The sequence below is a fragment of the Phaenicophaeus curvirostris genome, chromosome 2, assembly GCF_032191515.1.
Source record: "Phaenicophaeus curvirostris isolate KB17595 chromosome 2, BPBGC_Pcur_1.0, whole genome shotgun sequence".
Classification (NCBI taxonomy): Eukaryota; Metazoa; Chordata; class Aves; order Cuculiformes; family Cuculidae; genus Phaenicophaeus; species Phaenicophaeus curvirostris.
The window spans coordinates 8,294,459-8,319,830 of NC_091393.1; the positions used below are offsets into that span (position 1 = coordinate 8,294,459).

General features: G+C 44.2%; 1 protein-coding gene across 3 annotated transcripts in view; it reads left to right on the forward strand.

Moving 5' to 3' along the window:
• The first annotated feature begins 491 nt into the window (after nt 1-491).
• Nucleotides 492-25,372, forward strand: part of BACH2 (BTB domain and CNC homolog 2) — a 196,213-nt gene continuing 171,332 nt past the window's right edge. For 2 of the 3 annotated variants that reach the window (XM_069851245.1, XM_069851242.1), the window contains exon 1: nt 492-985. The gene's annotated coding sequence lies outside the window, so the exon portion shown is untranslated. Of the gene's footprint in view, nt 986-6,597; nt 6,697-25,372 lie in introns of those variants that run through there. The other variant, XM_069851244.1, reaches the window with a different exon arrangement.

A 25,372-nucleotide genomic window follows, 5' to 3' on the forward strand; every position in this document is an offset into this window, starting at 1 on the left:
CATCCATACATGCGCGCACACACCCAGGCGCACCCCCCCCCCCCCACTCACACACATGCGCGCGCACACCCAGGCACAGGCGCGCGCCCTGCCACGCGCGCTCCCCTCGGGAAGCGCGGGAGAGCGCCCGCGTCCGCCCCCAGCCCCCCCCCCCCCGCCCCCCCCCCGCCACCTCCCTCGCCCCCTCCCCGCGCTCTCGCGCCTGCGCCCCCCGCTCCGGGGCGGGGCGGTCGCTCCGCCAGCGGCGCCGCTATTGGCGGAGCGGCCGTACGGCGCTCTCTGCGCGCAGGGGCGGCGGCCGGCGGAGGCGGCGGGCCCTGCGCCGTTGGCGTAGCGCGGTTGTGAATGGAGCGGGGCGGGGAGGGCAGGGTGACGTCAGCCTGCGAATGTCAACAATGTAGCGATTGAGGGGCGGGGGCGGCGCGGGCCGAGGCGGCGGCGGAGCCCGGCAGCGGCAGCAGCGGCAGCAGCGCCGCCTCCCCTCCTCCGCCGGGCTGACACCGGCCGCGGGTGCCGCTCCGGCAGCGACACAGCCGCCGCGGTGCCGCTCCCACCCCCCGCCTCCCTCCCTCCCTCCGCTGCGGCTTTCTCTCCTCCCCCGGCCCCGCTGCCAGCCCCCTCCCTCCTTCCCTCCCTTCCCCCTTTATTTTTCTCCGCAAGACTTTGGCTCTGGAAGCAGCTGGTTCAAAGCAATCGCCATGTGATGAGCGTCTGGGTCGGGGTGGTTTTTTTTTCCTTTGGTGGGGGGGGGGAGGGTGCAGGTTTCTGACCGCAGGGAAATATTAATAAGAATTTCCGAAACAACAGCAGCGGCAACAACAAGAGCGAACCCCCCCCCCCCCTTCCCCAAACCTCCTCAGCCGTAACAGCCTCCCCCCCTCTCCCCCCCATTCCGCGGGCCCGCTCCACCCCGCTCCAAAGCCTTTTCCCCCCCCATTCCCAGGCTGCAGCGAGAGGGAGACCCCGAAAGTTGCGCGGAGGCGAGGTGAGTGCAGCCCCGCCGGGGAGAGGGCGAAGTTTTGGGGGGAGGCTGGGCAGGGGAGGGGGGGGCAGCGTGGGTGTCCCCCTCCTCCTCCTTCTCCTCCTTTCCCTGAGCAGCTGTTGCGCGGGGTTAGCCCCGAGTGGGGGCTGCACCCCCTTTTTTTTGCAGGCGTGCTCATTCCTTGAAGTGGGAAAACACGCGCGTTGCGTAACGGGGAGTACGCGGCGGGCGCCCGTTCCCGGCCGTGCGCGGGTTCGAGTCCGTGCGCCACCCTCACCCCGCTCCGCACCCCGCTCCGCACCCCGCTCCGCACCCCGCTCCGCACCCCGCTCCGCATCCCGCTCCGCCGGGAGCCCCGTCCCGGCGCCTTCTCCCGGCCACCTGCAGCCGCTCGGAGCCAGCGGGCACCGCGTCCCCCCGGTGTCGTGTGTTTGTCGTCGTCCCCGTCCCCCCCCTTTTTTTTTTTCTTTTTTTTTTTTTTGGTAGGGTTCGGAGGGAGATGTGAACTCCGATAACAGTTTCTTGGATCGTTAAAACGTAGCGTGTAGGCAAGGCAGCGCGCCGCGAAAACGCTGGCTGTCATGAAAGACGCTAAGTGTGAAATCATGCCTCTCCTTTTGTGGAGCAGGCTATTTTTGTAATGCAGCGGGTGTCTTGCTCAAAGCGCTTCAGTTGTCGTGAGATCATTGTGCCCTTGTTGCTGAAGCCCTGGCAGCTCTGGAGCGAAGCACGTTCTTCATTCTTGAATAATAAACGTGGGGCAGGGATGACATCTTATTAGAATTACTCTTTAGGACGTTGGACAGTGTTGCCGTTCGATTTGGTTGAAGCCGTGTCAGTGTTTTCGTGATGAAAGCACCTTTTCAAAGACTTTGGGACTGTCGCGAAACTTTTCCTTTTCTTTATTTGGTATTCTATGGCTCAAGCTAGAAACGAGTTGTTATTTTCAGGCTGGGAATTGTCTGAGATTCTGCTGTAAATGGTGGAATGCTTTGCAGTTTGAAGAGGGTGGCGGTGCTTGGGTAAATTGACTTCTTCAGGTGTGTAAATACTGAAATTTGAGATAATTGCATATGACAAGATGAGTAGAATAAAATGATAAGGTTGTGCGTTAATGTGTTGTCTATGCGAGCTGCTGTAGCAGTAGCCTTAAACCAGTGTTTTAGGAGTCTTTACATCTGACAGATAGAAATAAAATTCCGCTTCACCTGTGGGCTTGTTCTTTTAAAAACCTGTGTTACCTTTTGTATCCACCCTCCTGGCCCCCATCAGTGGGACCTGGGCACTTGTGCGGCAAAACGAATTGACATTGTACATCCCTGCGATGTATTGAACCTCTGCTTTCAGCATCATTTTTCACATGTGACCCTCCAGCTTCAAAGGCTGTTCTGAAGGTGCTCCGCAAGAAATGGAAGGAAGCCGTGACTAATTGGAAAAGTAGAGGATTGAAAAATCAAGATCATAGGTCTAGTTTTCCTGGTAGCTTACGCTGTAACACTGGAAGAGCCATTCAAATACTGAACTGTCAAGTGGGCAAGAGAGGTCACTAGTGATTTTGCAGATAGGGTGGTTGTCAGGATATTTAGAGATCCTTTGCAGGAATGCTCCATGGATGCAGAGTGTGCATTTCTGGGCAATGCTGGGCAACTCTGCTGTGTAATTTGTACTTAAACAACTACCTTTTTAAAAAACAAACAAACTTTTAAAATTACGAAGATTGGATGGGAAAGGTGCATGCAGCACGTAATGACTGATGCAGACACTGACAGATGCCAGCTGGTTAATCATCAGCAATTGTTTATTGTCTGGATATCTCACACTAGAAAACAGTGCTAGGACAGGTATTCCTAGTCCTTTTCTGATCTGGAGGCACATCTGGAATATCTGTTGGTACTTATGTCATGCACACTGTCAGGATGAGCTGGTGGTGTAGGTGGGACGCCCTCGTCTCCTTCCTCCTTTGCTTACTCTCATTCATTTTGCAGCAAGAAAACATTGTCTGCTCTTCTGTGCTGGGCACGAAGGAAAGTTAGAGATAGCATATGAGTTGCTAGCTTAGAATACCAGTCCAAATCCCAATAAACAGGCATTGACATGTGGAAATATGTGGAAATTCAGCATTATAGAAGGCCTCAGAGTCTCATTGAAATTAATGAGCTTAATAAAATTCCTGTACTGTATAGCAGTCTCGTGCGTCTTTCTGCATGTGCGTAATTAGTGACAAAAGAGAGTTGAAAATTAAACCCCATCTAGATGACGTGTAGTGTGGAAATGTGACAGAAATTGCTCACCCTTGCATATTTTAAAACTTTCATTGCATGATATTTTGAAGTACAATAGCTATTTTTCTTAGCAAGGCTGAGAACGGTTCCCAATTATTTTCCTCAAAGTTTTCTCTAAAAATATCATTAGCTATGAAAAAAATTAATCGGCAATCACGTTTCTTTAAAAAAAACAAATCCAATAAGAATAAGAAGAATAAGAAGAGATGTTTTCTCATTGTGTGCCTGTCACATTCTTTTTGGGTAGGACTTCAGATACACACAGATAAAAAGGAGACCTCCTAGAGCATAGCTAAGAGACATCTATGGCACTAAGCTAAAAATGGGATGTGCAACATTAATATACGCAAAATAGTCATTTTGTTAGTAATGACATTTTTATGTAATGAACTGTTGTTATAAAAAAATTATAAAAGTTACAAAAAAGCATTTATTGTGTGACATGAGCAGACACTCTTGTAATTTTCATTTAGGTAGTATGAACAACAGTTTATATATTCAAATAAAAATGTACGTGCCTGTTTACTGAAAGGAATGCTCTCTGAATGGCCTCTCAGTTCACAGGTTTCACGAACATACCTGTAGTGTTTAGCGATCTGACTTATGTTTAAAGGCATGCATGCTTCCGTCTTTTACCTCTGGATCTGAATTTCTAACTCAGATTATTTTGGGTGTGATGATCGTATAATAGTGATTTCCGAGTTGAGCTATATGAGGGGAAATATACCAATCATTCCATTAATGTGTTGAAGAAAATTTGGATTTACAGTTTTCTCTAAGTCCAAGTGAAGTCCTGCTGCTTTCAGTGTTTCTTCTGACTACAAATGCTTTAAGAGAATGTGGAAAATAGTCTTTCTGACATTGTTGTTCTTTACTGATATTTGAGGGGTTGCCTAAATGATTTGGTTGTAGTAGCTGAATGGACAGTAGATTTAACTGGCTAAGTTTTTCCAGAGTAGCGCTCAAACTGCTTATTCAGCTGTTTACAAAAAAAATGGTTGTCATTCCTTTAAATTCAGCCAAAATACATTAATCTTGGCAGCTGTCTGAATACTACACGTTCATTTGAAGCTTGCATCAAGAAGATGTAAAATGCATGAATATAGCCAGCTGAGTTGCAGTGTGTTCATTTTGCTTTTTAGTTAGGCAGAAACATCTTTATAGTGAATTGAAAAGAGCAGTACTTACTGTGCCACTCTTGGACTGTGAATTATAATTTTAAAGCAGGCAAGCAGTGGAATGCATACAAATGTCTTTGTGGCCAGTAATGGACTCAAAGCTCCTAAGCTACTAGAACTAATAGTATTGATCAAAGAGCAACCACATGTTCAGAACATATATAAAAAGGAAGAAGGGAATAAGTTCAGCAAAACCTTTATGCTAAAAGTTTACCTATACGGCAGAACTTCAGTCCATCTAAATTGACTCAGAAGACTCCTCTGCTTGATTGTATTGATCTTTATGCAGAAAGACCCACAGCAACAACCTGAAGAACACTAGCTGCACTGTACGGGCATCTCAGCAGATTGTTAGAGGTGTCCTTGTTTGGCTTGAAACAGGTTGTCTGAGTGTGGTGGACGCTGAAGTGCAGCTCCTGCATGGGTGAGGGACTGGCAGGGGTGCAGCCCCTCTGTGCATTCCTCCCCAGTCTCCTCTACTTCTGCTCCCTCTTTACTGTTTATGCCTGCTGGTGCAAACCTGCCCTCAGACCAAGCTGGGACATTTCAGATTGAGTGCCTCAAAGAAAGAGAAGGAGGTGGTGGCAATGCTTACAGTGGCTAGCAGCACACGGACTTGAGGTACGAAGTTTTCATCCTCTTTTTAGTATGAAAAGGGTCAGATCTTCCCAGATTTATTCCCAAGATCTGTAATTTGCATACAACTTTCTCTGGTCTTGTATCAACTGAGCAGATGCTTGAAAAGCTGTTAGGAACAAAAAAACTGGGAATTTCCAGTTTACCCTTAGTGGGAGTTGAAATTGAAGCTGGAAGCTTTTCTTTTTTTTCGCTTTGAGCTTTGAAAACACTCAGCGGGCTGTGATGGGTAGATGGGGTTTAGTACATAGGTTCAAAAGGATTCTCCCCGCTAAAGAAAAACAGGAACTGTTTACTGCTTGTCACCGAGCAGAGCTTCTGGGCTGCGGAGCAGCAATTTTGTTTTTTGAAAAGAGGAAAAGCGGTTACGTCTGTTTAAATAAACAAAATGACCCTTGAGACTTAATCATAGCTACTTATTATAGCTGATGTCCACTGAGGGTTTCTTTTTTTGTCTTTATTAGCGATCGCTTTAAAATTTAAACCTGAACTAGGAAAACAGGAACTGTAGGTGTGGAGGTGTTCCTTTACCCCGATTGCGTGCAGCCTGTTTTTTATTTAGTGGGTAGGTGTGTTCAGTGTATGTGTGAGCAATTGAACATGTCAGCAGTTTCCTACAAGCTGCTCTTGCTGACTCACGTGTCTGGTGCAGCTTGGAGCTACCCTCGCTATAAACGATCCACAATAGGAGGTGCAGGCAGAGAGACTCAGTGCCAAGCTGTTGTTCAAAGGTTATTTTCTGTTCTCCGGTCACTGCTTTGCTGTGGTTTTCTTCTCCGGTAATATCAAAGTACACTGTAATTCTGCCGGGCTGCTATTCTGCTAGCTGCATAGTGTAAAGCAGAAATTCATTGCACCGCTGTGAAGGTTGTGCTTGAAGTGCATCTCTGGATGCTACAAATGTTAAGCAGAACTAAACCTCTGGGATTTATTTTGGTTTGGTTTTTTTTTTTTTGTGAATGAGATTTTACAAAAAAGCAAAAAATAACGTTGAATGTTGTTCCCAATCTGGATACATCAAGTCCAGCATATTATTTGTATTTTCCCTTGCCAATTGCAAACTGTACAGTCTTCTACCCTCCACTCCTTTTTATGGCAGAAATGATCTTTAAAGTCAGCATGGAATTCTGTTTAAACTTTAAAAACCTGGTTTTAGCTCTCTTTAATTTTCAAAATTTTTCTATTTCTTAATCTAGTTTTTATCTTCTGTGTGGCAAATAACATTGGCTGTTAGCATGGAAGGATTCCTTCATTTACTTGAAGATGAAAACTTACACTCTTGTGCAACTGCTTCTTTATTTACAGACTCCTTTCTGATTACTCATAAGAATCCTAAAACGGTAGCTTTGGCTGACTGATGATTTTTAACTGATCTTTGTGTGTTTGGTTTTTTTTCCTTTCACTTCTTTCTTTTTCTTTTCTTGCTCAATAACAAAAGCCTCTGCAGAACCAGAGTGAGTCCTCTGTCTGCCATTCTGGACTTACAGTCACAGAGTTTAGATTCGTAGTCGTCTTTTGTGTTTTTCTTCTTTTTGCGGAATGGGGCGAAAGATAAGTGATCTCTAGAAGGGTGATAAACAAAATCAGCTGATGTAAAACAGGCTTCAATAACAATAAGGTGAGTTCTTGTCACTTGTTTTGGTTTTAGTCAACTACTTTGACCAGTAATGAATAGAAAACCACATCGAGAACTTCATAACACATGAAGAAAATGGGTGTTCTTGGTTTCCGCCAATACAAATGACTCATCGGTATCAGTAGGGTTTCTACTTCTAATAATAAATCTGTGAAAGACCTTTAAAATGTGGTTTTGGCCCCTACTCCTAGTGAAAGGTTGGAAAATATTACTTTGAGATTTCTTTTTTCTTTTAAACTTATGGAAGCTTTAGTGACTTGCTGTACAACAGTGAAAGGTCTTTCACCCTCAAAAAAACCCTAATCATACCGCTGCTTGCGGTGCTAAAATCTTCCCCTCTCTTGTCTCCTCAGTGTTTCTCATTTCACTGCAGTGAGGATTGCCGACATTTAGCTTTGATGTCAAAGATGCACATCTGGAAAATAGAATCTATTTGTGTCGAACTGAGGAAGACTTGGCACACTATCTCATCTTGCCGAGTTGCTGTTCTCTACCTCTCTTTCACTCCAGTAAAGAAAGGACAGTAAGATTGCTGAGTGACCTGCATTGCTGTTTGAGTTGGGGTCAGAGGATCCGGAGAGGAAAGTAAATGGAAAATAGGAGTTGAAGAATAAATGACAACTACAGGATATGTCTGTCATTACTTAGGAGGAAACGCACGTTTTCCAGTACTGAAAGTGATACTGAAAAAAGTGCAAATCAGAAAGTGATGTATTAAATTCTCTCTCTCTTTTTTTTTTTTTTTTTTTAAGTAATAGTTTTCAAATGCGCTGGCACGCCTTTAACTGTTTACCTATAAGAATGAAATCTTTTTGTAAAGACCCTGCCCCATGTTCAGTGCACCAGAGCAACCTCTAGAGCATTCTGCATTTTGTTTGAAACTGTACCTGGTAGAACACAAGGTTATTTTGTCTTCATATAAGCAGAACATGCCCTCTTTGCAGTATGTATCAAATTTTAATTCTTTCATGCAAGGTATTCTAATGGTAGTCCAATCAGTGTCTCCTGCTCTGCTGCATTAGTATACAGCATTGCTGCCTGCTTTCAAGTTGCCTGTGTTGCTTTAAGATTTAAAGACTACGAATGAAGCAGAGGTAGTCTTTTCTTCCCTGTTAGAGTGAAAATTCCAACATTTATGAAGCCTCTGTGTTTACTTTCTCTGTTGTTGCAATATTTATACTAGTAAGTTACTCTTTATAAGGATGTGATGGTTCTTTGTTTCTTATTATTCTACTTTAAAAGCAGAGTGTGCTTTTTACAAAATCCATTCTGGGGCAGATCCTCAGTAAATCTTGGCCTATCCCAGTTCCTTTGGTGTTAATGGGCATCCTTTACCACAAAATAATTAAATATATTTATGTAGTTAATTTGGATTTTGCTGAAAACTTTGAATGTGTTTGTTAGTTTCCTCTATAATCAGAGTGTGATGGACAATCTTTGTCTTGTAGCTTCTTGCTGTGAGAGGCGCACTAAAAATAGAAGTGCAGAAGCCTGTGGAGACATAACTTTGAAACATGTGAAAATCCAGTTGTTTGTTACATGGCAACAATAAGACAGATTTTACTATTTTCAGATTGTTATAGTAGAAAAGGCAAACTTCCAGCTTAAGGGGTTTATTTATGCACAGTTTTTACTGAAGTTCACAGAAGCACAGTCGGTAAGGATTGCGAAATATGGTGTCAGTGGTTATTCAGAGTTGAAGAGGACTTAGGATCAGAGCTCTGATTTCAGCTTGTCTTTAGAAAATCTTGTCATCAGAAGTGTCATGAAGGCTGGGTCGTGTATAATGAATAACATGTCTAAATCTCATGATGTTCTGAGCTCTGCTGACTTGGAAGTAGGACTTGTGTCCAGAATCACTGAGGGCTGGACCTGTGAAGGGCAACAGACACTGTTACTATTTAATTTTGAGACTGATTCTGCTCTGCGTCATCTCCTGTCCTTTCATTGTGCTCGCCCTGGCACCCCTCTCGTGCCACAGTGGGCCAGCCCTGAGAGCTAAATTGGCAGATTATTCACTGTATATGCAGAGTTAGTTTTGTGCTGGTTAAGTTTACTGTGCAGTCTGGCAAGGACCTGGATGAGAGATCAAATTAAACCAAAATTTTTTAAAAGACCTAGAGTTGACCATGGGACAGCTGGCCCCCAAATTGCAATGATCATCACAGTATCATGCCCCATCTCCTGAAAGTCACTCTTGTCTTGCTTTTGCAATGTGATGGGGTACTGCGGAAAAGCATTAGGAGCCTGCGCCCAGCCTAACCTGTAACTTGGCAGTAAGAGCTTGCCAGGGCATGAGAGGCTTGGGTCAATTAGTTTTGGCTTGTGTTTCTAACAGGCAGTTGAAAGAAAAGAGGGAAAGAGAACTCGAGCAAGCAAGTCTTCCCCATTGACAAAATGCAAAAGTACTATCTTTTGCAGATATGCAATTACCTGTTGTTATTCCCAACTGATTCTGGTTGATCCTGGCCTGATGTGACCTGATCATGTTGACTGTCTCCCAGCTGTGATAAGCTCTTGTGAATTTAAGTTTTAAACTTAAGTTGTAGTTGAGAGGATGAGCAGACTGGGTGACCATGGAGAGTTTTTTTTCCAGATGGCTGCAGTCGTAGACCTTCAGGTCTTCCTTGCAACCTTTTATCACACCGGGGATGATGGCGAGTGTGTGCACTCAGAGTTGTTGTGTAACGGGTTCAGCAGATGATCAGAGCTGCTTGAATTTGCTCAAATGAAGGATGGAGTCTGGTAATCCCTTGTGCTGCTGGGTGAAATTAGGAGGTCCTGCTTGGCTGTGCACTTGTTGGAGTTTGCTGAGCTAATTCAGCCTTCCAGCCTAGCATCAGCTTACCATTTTCTTAGCCATGATTGCTTTTCTAGACAATACAATGAGTAAGACCACAGGTCCAAAGAACAGCAGAGCTAAAAGTGGGGTGAGCTCAATCAGCATGGATTGGTGGCAGACATGGTAAGTGCTGCAGCCAAGCAATAGAACAAGGCGAAGAGGTAATTGCCGGAGCGAGGGAAGCCCTGGAACCCTGGAGGGAGTAGGGGTGGGTGGCTCCGAACTCCCAGGAGTGGCAGCTCCTATGTCATGGCTGATGCGGGGGTGGGGGCAGTCCTGGAAGCAACTGTGGAAGATTTAAAAGGTCCCTGGGGAGCACCGGTGACCGGAGCACTGTGAACAGGAGTGTGCAAACAGGGGTGGGCCTCGTCAGAAGGGTGGGCTCAGCAGCTTGTGAGAGCAGGAGGCTCCTGAGGTAGTAGGTGCCAGGAAGGAAATTTCTGCAAAACACCCTGAAGTAAATAAAGGGTCTTCCACCAAGAAGGCAATGCAGCCACCAGCCCAGCTGATGTGCCTCTTTGCAAACGCACAAAGCTTGGGCAACAAACAGGAGGAGCTGGAAGCTACCATGCTACTAGAAAGCTACGATCTAGTTGCTATCATGGAAACTTGGTGAGACAAGTCCCATGACTGGAGCATGGCTATTGATGGCTGCAGGCTGTTCAGAAGGGACAGACTGGGAAGGAGGGGTGGAGGCATTGCCCTCTATATCAGAAAGAGTAGCCACAAACAGGTTGAAAGCTTTTGGGTCAGAATAAAAGACCGAGGAACCAACAGGAACCTTGTGGTTGGTGTATACTACAGGCCACCTGATCAAGGAGAGACAATTGATGAAGTCTTCTTCCTCCGGCTACAGGAGGCTTCATGCTCGCAAGCTCTCATCCTACTGGGGGACTTCAACCACCCCGACACATGCTGAAAAAGTAGCACAGCAAGATATAGGCAATTCAGGAGACTCCTGGAGTGCATTGAAGATAATTTCTCAATCCAGCTAATTGAGACCCCCACCCAAGGGGATGCAGTACTGGACCTGGTGGTTACTAATACAAGTGAACTCATCAGTGACATCAAGATCAGGGCCATTCTGGGCTGCAGTGATCGCACGTCAGTGGAGCTCAAGGTCCTGAGGGATATGGGGCAAGCAAGGAGTGTAGTCAGGACCCTAAATTTCAGGAAAGCAGACTTCCAGCTCTTTAAAGAGTTACTCAGTAGGACCCCCTGGAACATGGTCCTCGGGAACAAGGGAATGGAACAGAGCTGGCAAATATTTAAGAATGCTTTCCATAAAGCGCAAGAGCGCTCAGTCCCCAGGTGTAGGAAATCATGCAGAGAATGTAAGAGACCAATGTGGTTGGACAAGCTGGAGAAGTGGGCCAGTGTGAACCTCATGAGGTTCAACAAGGCCAAGTGCAGGGTCCTACACCTGAGTTGGAGCAACCTGCAGTTTCAGTACAGGATGGGAGATGATGTGAATTGAGAGCCGCCCTGCAGGAAATGAGTTGAGGGTGCTCATTGGTGAGAAGCTCAACATGAGCCACCAGTGTGCACTTGCAGCCCAGAAGGCCAACCGTATCCTGGGCTGCATCAAAAGAAGCGTGGCCAGGAAGGCAAGGGAGGTGTTTCTGCCTCTCTCTTTCTCTCTTGTGTCCAGTTCTGGAATCCTCAACGTAAGAAGGATATGGAACTGTTGGAATGAGTCCAAAGGAGGGCTACAAAGATGATCAGAGGGCTGGAGCACCTCCCATAAGAGGAGAAGCTGAGAGAGTTGGGGTCGTTCAGCCTCTAGAAGAGAAGGCTTTGAGGAGACCTTATAGCAACTCTCCAGTACCTGAAGGGGGCCTACAAGAAAGTCCCTACAAGGGACTTCTTACAAAGACATGGAGTGATAGGGTGCGGGGGAATGGCTACAAATTGGAGAAGGGCAAATTTAGACTAGACGTAAGGAGGAAGTTCTTCACCATGAGAGAGGTGAGACACTGGAACTGGTTGCCCAGGGAAGCTGTGGATGCCCCATCCCTCGAGGTGTTCAAGGCCAGGTTGGATGGGGCCATGGGCAGCCTGGTCTAGTGGGAGGTGTTCCTGCCCATGGCAGGGGGGTTGGAACTGGGTGGGCTTTAAGGTCCCTTCCAACCCCAACTATTCTATGATTCTGTGAGGTGAGCTGTAGGGGCACAGGGCCTTTGCCAGGTGGCAAACCCAGATGAGCTCAAGATGTCACGTGTGTCTTCAGCCTGCGTGACTGCTGGAGTAGGTCAGCTGTTGTTCAGGAGCGGGTGGGCACTGCTGCTGTTCTGTGTTCCTGAGCAGCACCTGTGGTAATTTTATGCAAAGCTGAATGCTGGCCATCCGTATTAGCCAAACTTTTGCCCAGAACTTGACTAGCAAAAATCAAAGTGTCTGCAGACTTTTGGCTAAGGCATGCTCTTGAGCAGGGAGACCTAAATTCTGCTTCAGGTAAACTTCAGGTATCTGCTGTGCCTGAAGTACATATATATGTTGAACCCATAACCTGCCAAATACTTCTCAGGCTACTCAGAAATTTAACTTCATTTCCAATCCCTTCACTTATTCCTGTAATTGTTATTACATGTGTGCTGCGAAAAAGTATGGTGGAGAATTCTTTTTACAGAAATCCAGATTAATTGATGGTTTGAATTAATCATGAGGCATGTTGATGAGCTAACCCCAATGTAAAACTCACTGTAAATTATAAAACTGTTAACGTAGTTTGTCGTAGCTGGTAATTTGCAGGCAGTACAAATAAAAGCACTCTGCAAAGAAGTTTTTTTGTCTTTTTTTCCCCTCCTTGTTCCTCTTAGTTTGTCTTATTATTAGACTAAAAGTAGAGTCAGTGATTCATTCAGTAATCTGTTTCTTGGACAGTTAGTCATCTGCCAATTTGTGTTAACTTTCCACTTTGTTCTGAAAGTGAGTAATGCTTAATGCACTAACCACCAAATTCCAAGCTTAAAAAGCTGTGAGCATCACTCACATTGTCTTCAAACTTTCTCTTCAATATTTTTACTATTCCATAGATCAAAGCAAGTAAGGTCTGGCATGCAGCATGGTACAGCTACAGTCCAATTGTTTTGTCTAGCCTCAGTTATTAAAGCAAAACATAAGGTTGCAAATGTAATGCATGAGTTCTGTTGCGTGCCAACTCGTGTATTATTTAATCAGTGTAATGCATCTTGTTTTTCTTCGCAGCCTCTACTTTCAACAGCTAAATATTGCCTCCTTATTTCTCTCAATCCCTCCCTCCCTAGGCTGCCACAACTTTGTTAATTTATATTGTTCCCTACCTCAACAAACTGTGATGCTTTCAAGACTAATTTAGAGAAAATTGCTTGCAAGGAAAGCTAGAATTAGCATTAGGTGCCTGCTGCAAATATTTCTGATGCTTTTCTTGATTCTTTTTGGTGGAAAAAAAAAAAGATTGTGCTGCTGAAGTGTTATCTATATAGAACTTCAAGCTATAAAGCCTTTCTATAGTGAACGGGTAGATATTTTGATCTTAAGGTGATGCCAGTCATTTCTGAAGATGAACACAGTACTTGTTTGAATCACTTGAGAATTTCTTAACTACTTTTTTCCTTCTTATGGAAACTGGAGTAGCATAAAGAGTAATAAGGTCAATAATGTCATGGGAGAACTTTATAGGACCAAAGTCTTTACTTTCTACTCTAAAATAACATAAAAGGACTGACTACTATGTTCTGCAGCAAAGGAATTCGAAGAGCAGGAGAGACTTGAGTGCTACAGGAGGATGTGCATGCACAGGGTGTAGCGTGAGGTGGGGATGGCAAACATTGGTAGCAAAAGTGATTCACTTGGCTCAACACTTTCCTCATTCCTTCCGCAGGCACCATGTGCTGTCCCCCTTGCATGTTCCCTCCATTTTTGGAGGCGAAGTCATCATCTCTGTGTGTAATTATCCTGTGGTGCAGTTGGTTTTAGGGTGTCCCCAGTGCCACGGTTCTTTAAACAGGAGAAGCAAAAGCCACTGGGTGGAAAGAAATAACCCTGTGGTTGTAGGGTCTGCAGGCAGTCCATGGCCGCCTCCTGCCGTATTGTAGCGGAGTAAAAGCAGAAGTCTGTTGTACTCTGCTAGAATAAGAAAAAAATGTTTTGGTCTTGCAAAGGTAGAGCAAGATCCCTTTCTCCATTCCTAGGATCCAGTTCCAGACTGTGTAAATACTCAAAATGTCCTGGTAGCCATATTCCAGTGTGGTGAATTCTGGCTTCTGAAGGGTTTCTTCTGGCAGTCTGAGTGAGTCTGAGTAGTTTGGCTAAGCTTTGGACAAACAGCCATATCGGGTATGCTTATTTGAATGCCAGCCTTTGATATTTGCTCTTCCTGACTGCCTGCAGATTTTCTAGTATCAGTGGAGTAAGTTAATGCAACTATCTTATTTAAAAAATTACTTGTTTCTGGTTTGGTCTTACAGTCTTCAATCTCAACTTTTCTTTCAATGTCAAGCTTTACTTTTCAGGAGTGATGCTGGATCAGAATTTGAACATTTCTTGGAAACATATGCTTCTTACTTGACTCAAGAATGAGCAAGAGCTTTTACCTGCTTTTGGCTGAAAAGCATCTTGGATTGAACCTGTACGAGTGCTGCTCTCATGCCTGATCTCAAATAAAAAAATGAAACCATGTAGGATTGCATATGGAGGGGCCCAAAAGTTGTACTTGAATAGCTTGAGAAACTCTCCGTAGGGTAACATATTATGAAATTGGTCACTTGTTTTCCAAAATCAAAATTTCCAACTTCCTAGGAGTCATTGAACCAGCAGAAGTGGCTCTGCTGCCCACTGCAGCCCTGTGTGGTTGGTGGTGCAGGTGACCATGCCCATGTCTCTCCTGCGCTTCGCAGAGAGGGAGCTGCTGATGGGTGCCTGGCCAGCAGAGCCATCAGCTGCTGAACACCCTCCACTCTCCCTCAACCCACATAAGACATCTGTGGCCATGCCAGTATTGCTTTTAGGCTTCTAATTTAAAACTTCAGAGCATTATAAAGATGTTTGCCTCCTTGATGATGTTTTTTTGGGGGTTTTTTTGGGTTTTGTGTGGTTGGTTTTTGGGGTTTTTTTTGGTAGGGAGAGAGAAGAGCAAGGGCTAAGGTCTGGTGGTGCAGCTATTGGTTAGGTTTGGTACCCTTGTGTGTGTTGTGACTTGGGCAATGGCCAATTCACTCTCTGAAGCCTGTTTGGGGTTTTTTTTTTTTTGTTTGTTTGTTTGTTTTTCAAGGAAGTAGTCACACAGATGTGTGAATTGGTGCCATTTCATTGGATTATGAGTAAACAAAAACTACAAGAAATGCCTTTGCTTTCAATCTGATGCTCCTGATCTCCAGTAGTTTTTGCTGGGTGACAGCCCTTGAGCACTGAACTGACTACAGAGTAGATGGGCACCTGCCTTTCACAGGGCTGTGCAGTGTTTGGGGAATCACTTAATCGCTTGGTTTGACACTTTGGGTTTCAGGTCACCGGGACAGGGCAGAGAACACTGAAGGATTTAAGGCCGTACTTGGGTCTAACACCTGGCACAGCTGTTTCCTTTGGCTGGTTAGGAGACTGCGGGGTATAAGGTATTCAGGCACCTGAGACTTTGTAGTTGTTGAAACCCAGATAAAGGCAATGTTGACTGTTGCAAAGCCAAAATTTTATTCAGTGCATTTTTATCTGAGGAATTTTTTTCTGATTTTTTTCTCCCCTGCTGCCCAACTTCCATTTGTTTCCTGGCTGTAAAGTTCAGGACTTTCCCATGGAGATGGGCAGGCTGGTGTCCTCCTGCATGCCAGGCAAGGGTTCTCCCGGGTATTTATAGAGGGGTGCCTCCTGCCCCAACTCGCTCTGCAGGTGTGCTGCTCAGTCAGTTAAAGAAACCACGAGCTGAAATGATTGCCGGGGTGAAACAGTTTACAAATAGCTTTTCAGTGTTTGTTTTTATCTTTAACTCCTTCCCCACCCATGGGCCTCTCCCCCAGTTTCTTGACGAGGCTGAAACGGCTCAAGGAGGGAAAATCATTGTTGCAGAATATGCAAAGTACCCAAAGTTTCCAGAGGACCCTCAGAAAGCAAGTTGCTTTCCTAACAGAAATCCCACACCTCTCCATTCCCCAAGCTCCACTTGTTCCTTTCTGCTCCACTCTTATTCGGGATTTATGGGGATAAGACTTCTTTTTCTGCGGCTGCTGAGAGGTTTCTGGTGGGGGATTGCATGTTGTTTGGTTTTGTTTGTTTGTTTTTTTTAAGGGTGACAGCTGCTGAAAAGGTACTGATAGCAATTTGTTTTTGAATCTGAGAGAGGCAGGATGCCCTTCTGGCACATGTGAGGAAAGACCCCAAGCCAACTCCTGCTGCCCAAGCCGCCAGCTCCTGGTGTCCCCTGTCCCCAGCAGCGTACTCCCCATGGCTATTTACCTTCTCTAAGGCAGTTGGCGTGTGCCGTTTTTGCCCTAATTTTAGCTTATCACAGAGGAGTGATCTCAGACATACTGCTGCGTCTGAGCATGAGAGGAAATTAAAACATTTCTCTTTTTTTTTTTGTTTTATTTTCCTAACCTATGCTCAATGGCTTATGGAAAGTTCTGGTCAAAAGGGTGAAATTTCTTTGCTAGGTGTTTAATCTCAAAACCACAGCTCCCAATACCCAGGATGCAACAGTGGTAATGCCCTGCTTACAGCGTTTTTCCAGTGCTGCATAGGTGTGGGTAGGTGTGTGTCAAAGGCAGAAAGGGAAAGGGCATGAATGGGATGGAGGGGTCTCTCTTACTCCTTGGGCAGCTTTTCTGGTTTGTGTTTTAAGTTATAAAAAGAAAAAAAAAAATGACTGTCTGCCTGCAAAGTACGTTAATCATTGCCGAAAGACTCAACGCTGGTACTTTATGTGTATATTTTCACATGTGTGCCAATGGCTGCATGTGTACTTTGTGGCTGGCGCAGTGTAGCTGGAAAGTATGTGGGAGCACGTCTGCTTCCTCTCAGGCTGCTACAGGTGGTCAGAGGAGGGTGGGGGGTGGAGAAGGAGATGCTCCGGGTGAGGTACGACACCCACTTCCTTTGGCGTGTGGTGTTGTGCGCTCGAACCTGCTCCCTCGCTGACAGCCAGGCTCCTGCAGGTTGTGCCTGCGGTACTTCATCTTTGCTCTTACTGATTTGCTGTTCTAGGTTTATGACTAAGGTTGTGGTTTAATATGCCCTTTTTAGGTATATGAAGTGTTTAAAAATTATCCAGTGCTGCATTTCTTCATTTTCTCTCTCTTTTTTTTTTTTTTCTTCATGGTCTTTTCTACCTTTAGAAGTTTCCACAGCTTTTAGAAGGCAAGAAGCAAAACTTCATTTCAAAAGAAAAGGGAAAAAGTTTTCCCTGATTGTTAATTTTAAGTTACGAGTATTAATTTTTTGTCTTTCAAAGATCTTTTTTTGAGATTAAATAATTTCATAGCTTTTAAGGTTTATATAGCTAACAAAAACTGCTGGTAGCCCTTACAACTAAATAAAAAGATAGTTTAAATACCTGGAATCTGTGAGAAGACTGTCTCTCTTTAGATTAGGTCCTTTCTTCTGCAGCTGTACCCAAAGCTTGATGTTAACATTTGGAAGTACAGATTCATTTCCTTGTAATTTTCAAATCTTTACTTGAGGGCCTGTAATTTTCCTTAACTGTTCAGATGCTGCTTAATGCCTTGGATATTTGTTGACTGTGTTGCATGTGTGCTCATACTCCCTTATGTTTCAGATTAAATGCTGTAGCCTAGCAAGCTCCTCTGCTGTTATACCAATAGTGAAGAAAAAATTGTACATGCAGGCTTGGGAAGGAGGTGGGAATGGAAGGGAGCCAATTTATACGTACATCGGATTAATATAACACTCTTCTTTCACAGCAGATTGTGTAGCTTTAGTGTCTACTGCTTACTTTTTTTTTTTTCCCAGTTCATATCGTGTTTTGCTATGGGGTGGGATAGAGTTTACCTACTCCTGTTCTTATTGAAGAAAAGACTTTTCCTCATGGAGGTGCCTGGAATATCTGGCATCAGCTCATGGTTGTCGCGACCTCCAAATGTTCTGCTTCAGGGGAGCTTGAGCAATTGAGCTGTCAAATGTAGCTATTAGATATCAAGCAGAGGTGTAGAGCAGTATTTCTGATGTTTGTGCCACCTTGTATCTTGTTAATTGAGACTGTGACTAAAAGACTCAATAGTAGATCTAGACTTGGGTATTTGACACTTCTAAATTAAAACACTGATAGCAAGCTTTGTGGAAGTGTTAAGGTTTGATATGTGGTTTGAAAAGGAGTAACTTCAGGGAAGTCTAATGCCCTCCAAAGATGTAGTAAGATGTGAATGATTAGCAAAGTCATACAGAATTAAATTGATTTAATTTGGGAAACAGTGTTGAAAGTCTCTTAGCGCTTTGGCTCAAGTTCATCTCCTGCAGAAAGACAGTCTGATTGTTGCTTCTTGTGTATTATTTGCTTTGTACTTGAGGTGTCTGGTCTTTGTAATCATGAAATCTACATGCCAAAATACTTGTATAGATCAGGTCCAGGCATCCCTCCTTAAGCCCAGCAGGACCTCAAGGAGCAGCTCAAGTAGAAGGTGCTGTTTCTTCTCCAGAGGATTTGCTACTCGGTGCTGCCATGGGGCTGCTTTGCTGGTGCCCCTTGGGGCTTGGCAGCTCTTGTGGACTTTCCCCATCTCACCACCAACAGGATGATGGCCAGTCCCTGCACCAGCAGAGCCCTTGTGCCTCTCCAGTGATGCAGTCCACGGGAATGGCCCCTGAATTGCTCAGGAAATAAAGTCTGGCCACCCTGGTTCAGGGGCTGTTTGCAAAAAGGAACAAGGTGAGGGAGATTGACTTGAAACAGCTATAAATGTTGTGTGCAGCTGCCTGGCTGGAATCATTGGATTAGAAAATGAGAGAAGATGGTGTAAAGCCAAGAAGTGGCTGAAAAAAAATCGGGAATTACATGAAGAGTAAAAATGGGAAGGCATTCAAAGCCCTGTCCTTTGTCACATTGGAAAGGGGAACATATAATTAAAACTCCCATGTCAGAGTATATAATGTAGGAATTAAAACATACGCCTGTTCCAAGTTGCTGCTTTCTGTGCACCCTCACTTCAAAATTAACTACCCAAAAAAGGAGCTGCTTGCATACAGGAAACCATGTTTTTGACTAGAAGGTACAGTAAAAAGTCAGGGTGCGGCATACATGTTCTTTATTGTATGAAAGCAAAAGGAGAGGGTAAACTGCAGTGCATCACAAGTTAATCCATGTTACTTCTCTCTGTTCTTCAAAATTAGTTCAGAAAGTGTCGTGCTTTGAAGATATGGCATGGAGGTTTGAGCAGTTGGTGTAAGAGTTAGTGTGCCATTTAAACTGCTATTTTACCCTCCGTTTGGTGAAAAAGGGGCGTAAGAGTTGCAGGAAGTTTTAAAGCTTTTGAATCCCCCCAAACAACTCAAGTGTTTAGTTCAGTACATGGAACTTGCTTTCTAATTATCTTAATTTTTTTTAGATGTCCTATTGGTAGACATAAATGAAGCAGATCGAGATGTCATCATGTGCAAGCTGTGGCAGAAAAATCAGCACAACACTTTCCAGTGGAAGCAGAACAAAAATGTAAAGTCTGCCAATTAAATTGGAAACAGCTTTTAATTTCCTCTCTCCTCCTCCCCCAAAGGATGAATGGCTTACTCTTCTGGATGGAACTTTGTGTAATGACTCATAGTTTTATATGGATTAGTATGAATATGTAGGTGAGGGAGATGCTGGTATCTGAGAAACTATATATAGTGTCTAGGAGAAGTGTCCTGAAACACAGAATAAATGAACATTTGATCTATTTCTCTTTCTGAATTAACAGAAACATAAGTGTAGAATATCTGCCTCCCTTTACTCACTCCCTAATTGTGCTTGGCAAATAAAGAGGAGGCTTATGATGCACAGAGAACGTGCTTGTATTTATAACTGAACTAGTCACTGAAATAAGAGTATCCTCTTTGCTGTGTCTCAAACACACATGGGCAGGGCACCAGAAGCCAGAAATGTAACAATGCAGACATCAGCAGTGAGCATGCAAAGTTTCTGTAGTACCCTTCATGAGATAGTTATTCAGTACGTTTCCAGATGGGAAAGAAAGGCCCTTCCACCTCTTTGCTTTGTGATACAAGAGCATCACACACCTCAGTTTTCTGGTAGCATCTTAAAATGTCTTATGCTAGAGTGTGTCACCATCCTACCTGCTGCTGGAAAGCCATAGGTGGGGCAGCTGTAGTCACGTTGGGCTAAGCCAAAATCTCATGGCTCTGCAGTCATCTATAGTTGATAATTTCAAGTGAAAGTGTGGGTTCATGTGGAGCTTCTCCAGTGGTCTGAAGTTTTCCATCTCAAGGCTCCTGTTTCACACTTTTCTTTCTACAACCATTTACTATGCATGCACTTGCACCAGAATAGCTGTTAATGAACCCATATCAGTGAAGTGTTCAGGTTAGGGAGAAAAAAAAAAGACAACTTTTAAGAAATATGTTTCAAACTCTGCTGTTTCACTGTGTTGCTCGTAAACAAGCCTACAGAAATTTAAAGTGGAAAAAGTAAGGAGTCATTGAGTTGTGGCAGTGGAGAAATGGGATCAAGCAGATGGGAAGATGGGAGTGTGTTGATCTGGCATTGCTACGGATACACACCAGGGGTCTGCACCCTTCAGTGTTGTTTTCTCTGCTTTGTCTGCAGCAATGCCATTTGCTCCCTGGGGAAAATAGTCTATGTGGGGTGTCCATTAAGGGCAGAAGTAAAAGAGAAAACTATTCTTAAGTCCTTGTATGATAACTGTACCCTAAAATTAGACCTTATGTGATGCCCAAAAATCCAATATAGTTCACCGTAGCTTGCTTTAGCATTTAATTGTAGAGACCTTATTTTTACATCTCAGACTTGCAATAATGTACTATGCTAGCTTATGCTGGTTGTTACTAGGTAAGAAGACTGAAAATCCTGAGGTCATTTCTGAGCTCCTGGCCTCTGCTTTGCCCTGGGAGCATGTTGTTAGTCTTCTCTGGGAGGACTCTGGCTATGGAGTTTCCTCAGTTCTCTGTGGGAAGAACTCTGGTTTTCCCTTGAAGCAAGATGCCACACAAGGCTTACTCTCAGGGTGCCATGATACCCTGGAAGCTTTGTCTGGAGAAGGAGAAATGCATTTACATTAAAACCGCACAACCAACAAAAGTAAAGAGAAGCAGCTGCTGCTTGTATAATTGGGGGGGGTGGGGGGTGGAATCCCACAGTGCCTGCAGAGAAATAGACTTAGTTGGTCATGTGCAGTATCTCAGACCTCCCACCATCAGATGTCAAGGAGATCTGACTTCCATTTTATAACTAGTACCTGACATGGAATGGGGTTGTACTAAAGTCTTATTGCCTAGAAACTCAAACATGGAGAAATCAAGAATTTGTGTCACTTGGTGTAATTTCTTGAAAAGAGATTAAAACTTTAGTGTTTATTTTGGATCCCCAATGCAAGGAGCAGGAGGGGAGCAATGAAGGTATTTTATGATTAATGAGCCTTTCTGCATATGTTTCTTGTGCCTCTTGGCATTTAGTAGTCTCAGCTACCTAGCTTTTTATTTCATTTTCCTCTTGTTGGCACTCTCAGTAGTAGTCTCCTGAAATGCAAGAATCCACCCTCAGCCAGTGGGTCTCTTCTTGGCTGTGAGGTTGCGCACCAGTTTACTGTCCTTGGACTCCATGTGTCAAGGAGGTTCGCATTTCTGTCCCATTCCTAGTATCACTTCTTTTGTTTTCCGCTTTGGCACAGAACAATTCCTACAACACGTAAAGCCATCACCCTCACCTTGAAAAAAGGATGCAGTTGAGATGGAGCCTGGTGTTACACTGAAATTGCCAGCCTAACTGAGAACCAGTTCAGTTTGGGTACTGCAGAGGTCTAGCTGCAATACCTGCAGTTCAGTGGGAGTCAGGGTTGCAGCCCTGGCTGGCCCCTGTACATGGCACTCTGGTGGTTCTGGCTGCTTGAGGTGCAGTAGACTTGGCCCCCACTCAAACAAAGGCCATAGGAAGAAGCACTTTTCAGCTGTTTTCCTCTGTCCTCAAAAGAGGAGAAACCCGAGAGAGCAACACATGGTTCCTCGTACTGAGACATGGAAGACAGCAAAGCAGGAAAGGTGCTGTGGGAACCAAGCAGCACATTCTGTTACTATCATATCTTTTTTTCTTTTATGGAGCTCTGTGTTTTTTAGGGTTAAGAAGGAGTTCGGCTTAGATATGGAACTGATCCTTTGTCTAGAATAGTGCAAAGAACATCTGATACTGAAGATAAGCAATTTATCCTTTTTGGGGAGCTTTCTCAACTGGTGGTAGGCCATATATGGCACATCAATAGCTCTTCCTCCCTGGGGGTTTGTCTCCACAGCTGCAGACCATGTGCTTGTGCCTATGCTTGTGCTTATGTGTGTGTGCGTGCTCACCAAGGAGGTGGGGGGGAGTATTTAACCAGCTGCAAATCAGTGAATTAGTGTAGAGGAAATTATTTCCCTCGGGCAGAGGAACTCCATGCTAGAATGGATGCTTAGTTTGGCAGGCAGTTCTAGGGTAGTGGGAATCTGTGCCACCACTCTGAGTTGGCTAACCTGGGCTGGAGAAGGGACTCCCAGTTGCCAGGTCCCACTGAAAGAGTACTAGGTCCTTTACAGCAGCTGTACAACTGTCCATGGCATTTCCTCTGCCACTTTGGCCAAGGTGTGGAGAGGCTGGACAGGAAGCATGGGCATCAGCAGCTGAAGCATGAACCAGTGTCTCTAGAGCAAGAGCAGGGAGATGGAGGACTACTGAACAATAATGGTGTGCTGCAAGTCAGGAGGCACTCTCCAGGTCCTGGAGCGCGAGTAGAGCATGCTTTTGCTCTTCTGGCAGTAGAGCTTATACTTCCTTTCCTGCCTCTCCCTCCTTCCTTGGAGAGCAGTCAAAAGAGAAATAATCTCATCAACCTGCCAGAGGCCCTCCTTGCTTTTCCCAGCTGAAGAGACAACCATAAAAGTTTCTCTATTTATTCCTAACTCTTCTTGGCTGTTGATGCCCAAGCGAGTTCAGTCTGTACCAATCTGTTTTCCTCATATATGGGCAGTCTATCTAAGTAGTAAATATTTTTTGTCTTTCTCTAACCCCTCGGTACAACACACCTGTTTTCTACACTGCTGCGTGCCATTTAACTAATTGTGCTTAAATGGAGGAAGTCAGCAAGTAGATTGAGGTTTTAATTTCACTGAACCCATTTGGGAAGAGCAGCTGCTGGATTTCTATTCTGCAAATGTCCTTATTCCACCCCATGCTTGACTAGTTTGAGAAGTGCTGTGGTGAGCACCTGACGCAGTGAGTTGTGTTACATGCAGGAGTGGCTGGATGCTCATCACAGAGGCTGCAGAATGAAGTATGCCTAAACATCTTGGGCAGAGAAAGTGGCTCAGCTTCATTTTTGTGGAGGGAGCCTTTTCTGCATCCTGGTGAGTAACCTAAAGGAATGAGGCTCTCCCTAGTAGCCTGATGCTTTGGGGCATAAGCATCCTTCTAAAAGCCTGGTTTCCAGCAGGGTGCAGGGAACAGAAGAGAGAATGAGGTAGGTTTTCCTACGATTCACTAGTGTTAGTTTGCTTACGCCTTGCCCTGAAGTCTCTGTGGCTCTGCTGCCTGAAGCTGATGGTAGGATGAAACATGAATGTCATCTGAGAAGGCATTTTCTTGTGTACAGTATAAGCTGCCATCAGACAGTTGCTGTTAAAAGCTGCCACTTATTTCACAGAGTTATACATTTCTAAGTCTTGTAAAAAAGTGTGTAAATGAGAAGTACCAATGTGTGGGGAAAGCTTAGCTTCTACACGAAGATTAGCAAAACTAAATGCAATGTGTTATCACCAGCACACAACTAGGCTGCATCCAGTGAAATAGATAAGGGGATTGCCATTGACTGGCAAGATCACAGATGACTGCATTGACCTGCACAGATTTAGAACCCCATCTCTTCCAAATGGAGTAAAAGAGCTACACTGAACATGAGCACAAAAGCCACCACTCTCTGTATGGGACAGCTAAGACCTCACTTTCAAGCTCTGATGCAAATAATAAAACAATTTTCAGTGTGGTTTTTTGGTGACTGTTTTCTTTGTCTGTGAGGGGCGTTGGTTTTGGATCCTGCATATGAGGAATACCGTACAAGTAGGACTGTGCATCAGATGTATCCCTATTAGGAGGATAATTGGACTAGCAGTCCACTTCAGTGTAATGCTTTTGATACGTCAAGGGGATGGAAGAGAGGTTAGGGCAGGTCATGACTTCGAAGTAAAGCGTGAATGTGACCGTTAGCTATTGAGTCCAGCAAGGAACGTACTCTATTTTGTTAGTATTGCAATGTTGTACTTCTCATTTATTACAAAAGAATAGTTGTACCAATTTTAATGTACTGGACCTTTGCTTAGTAATGTACCATCTTTCTGGGAAAATTTATACATAATAGCATTGTTTTAGTGGCACAAATCCCTGCTTGGACTGCAAGCACATTTTGGACAGGACGTGTTTTGGGCACTCTACATGGAATTTTGTATAGCAATTGTCCTTTTTGCTTTTGTGAGTATATTTTCTAGTGTTAAAATATCGAGCTACAACACTGTGTTTCATTGTTAGACTTGCTGACCTTTGCCTTTAGTTGGAAAGGGGGCAGGAAATCTGTGTTTCCTAGAAGCTGCCTGAAGTCACAGAAGAAAGCAGTATCCCTTCTGCTAGCAGTATACAAAATGACCTCTCAGAGCAAACAGAAATAACTGGGGCCACATGAAAGGCGTATGGAGGCTTGGCTGTGGGAAGTCAGTGATGATGGCAAACAAATAAGCAACAGGGAACTGGATGTTAATGTTGGTTGTGTCAGATATGTAAACTCACGTAGGTTGCAATAGTTCTGCTTATCAGGTTCTGCAACCCATCTCTTTTATCAGAGCAAGTGTGAGCCCATGGTGCAGCTGTATATGCAGCGCTTCAGAGGCAAGACCCAGTTGTGGACAAAAAGGAAGGTGATCATACAAGGAAGGGAAATAAATGGAAGTTATTGCCTCCGCCCTGACTCTTGGACTGCATAAGAAAACAAAAAACAATCCAGAATGGTGAAGACAAAACATCTCAGCCTCTCTTGCCAGTTGGAGAACTGCTAATAATGTTTATAGTCTTGGAACAAAAGTAACAAAACAAGTTACTTAAGAAAAGAATCCATCATTCTGACAAAAATAGAGCTTTCAGCTATTTTTTTTTTTGTCTAAGCCTTTGTTTCTCCAGCCAATCAATCCTGTTACTGAATAAAACTCTGGAAATCAATTTAACAAGATTAATGTCTGTAAATATTTGTAAAACCTATGTGTTATACAGTCTCTCTAAATGAGATTATGTCATGTTTATAATACTTACTCAAATTTTGTACCCAGTCTGGTCTAAAATTGAATAGTTTCCATTAATTTTTCTTGCTTGTTTAATTTCATGCTTAAATCAATAAGTAACAAATTTGCATGACTGCCCACTTATTGTTACATTTGGAATAATTGCACTGAGTCACTGTGCATGGACTCAGATTGCCATAGGGTGTTAATACTTGATACTTAAGCAGGCATGTTTATCTGAAAGCTGGCTTGACAGTCTGTGGAATGCAATGTTTACTACGTGAAGTTCAGCCTAGAATGATTGCAGCTAGGAGATGTAGTCAGTGATGATTAATAACGCCTAGAATTTGTGTTTGTCTTTTCAAGGGTGTTAGGGAA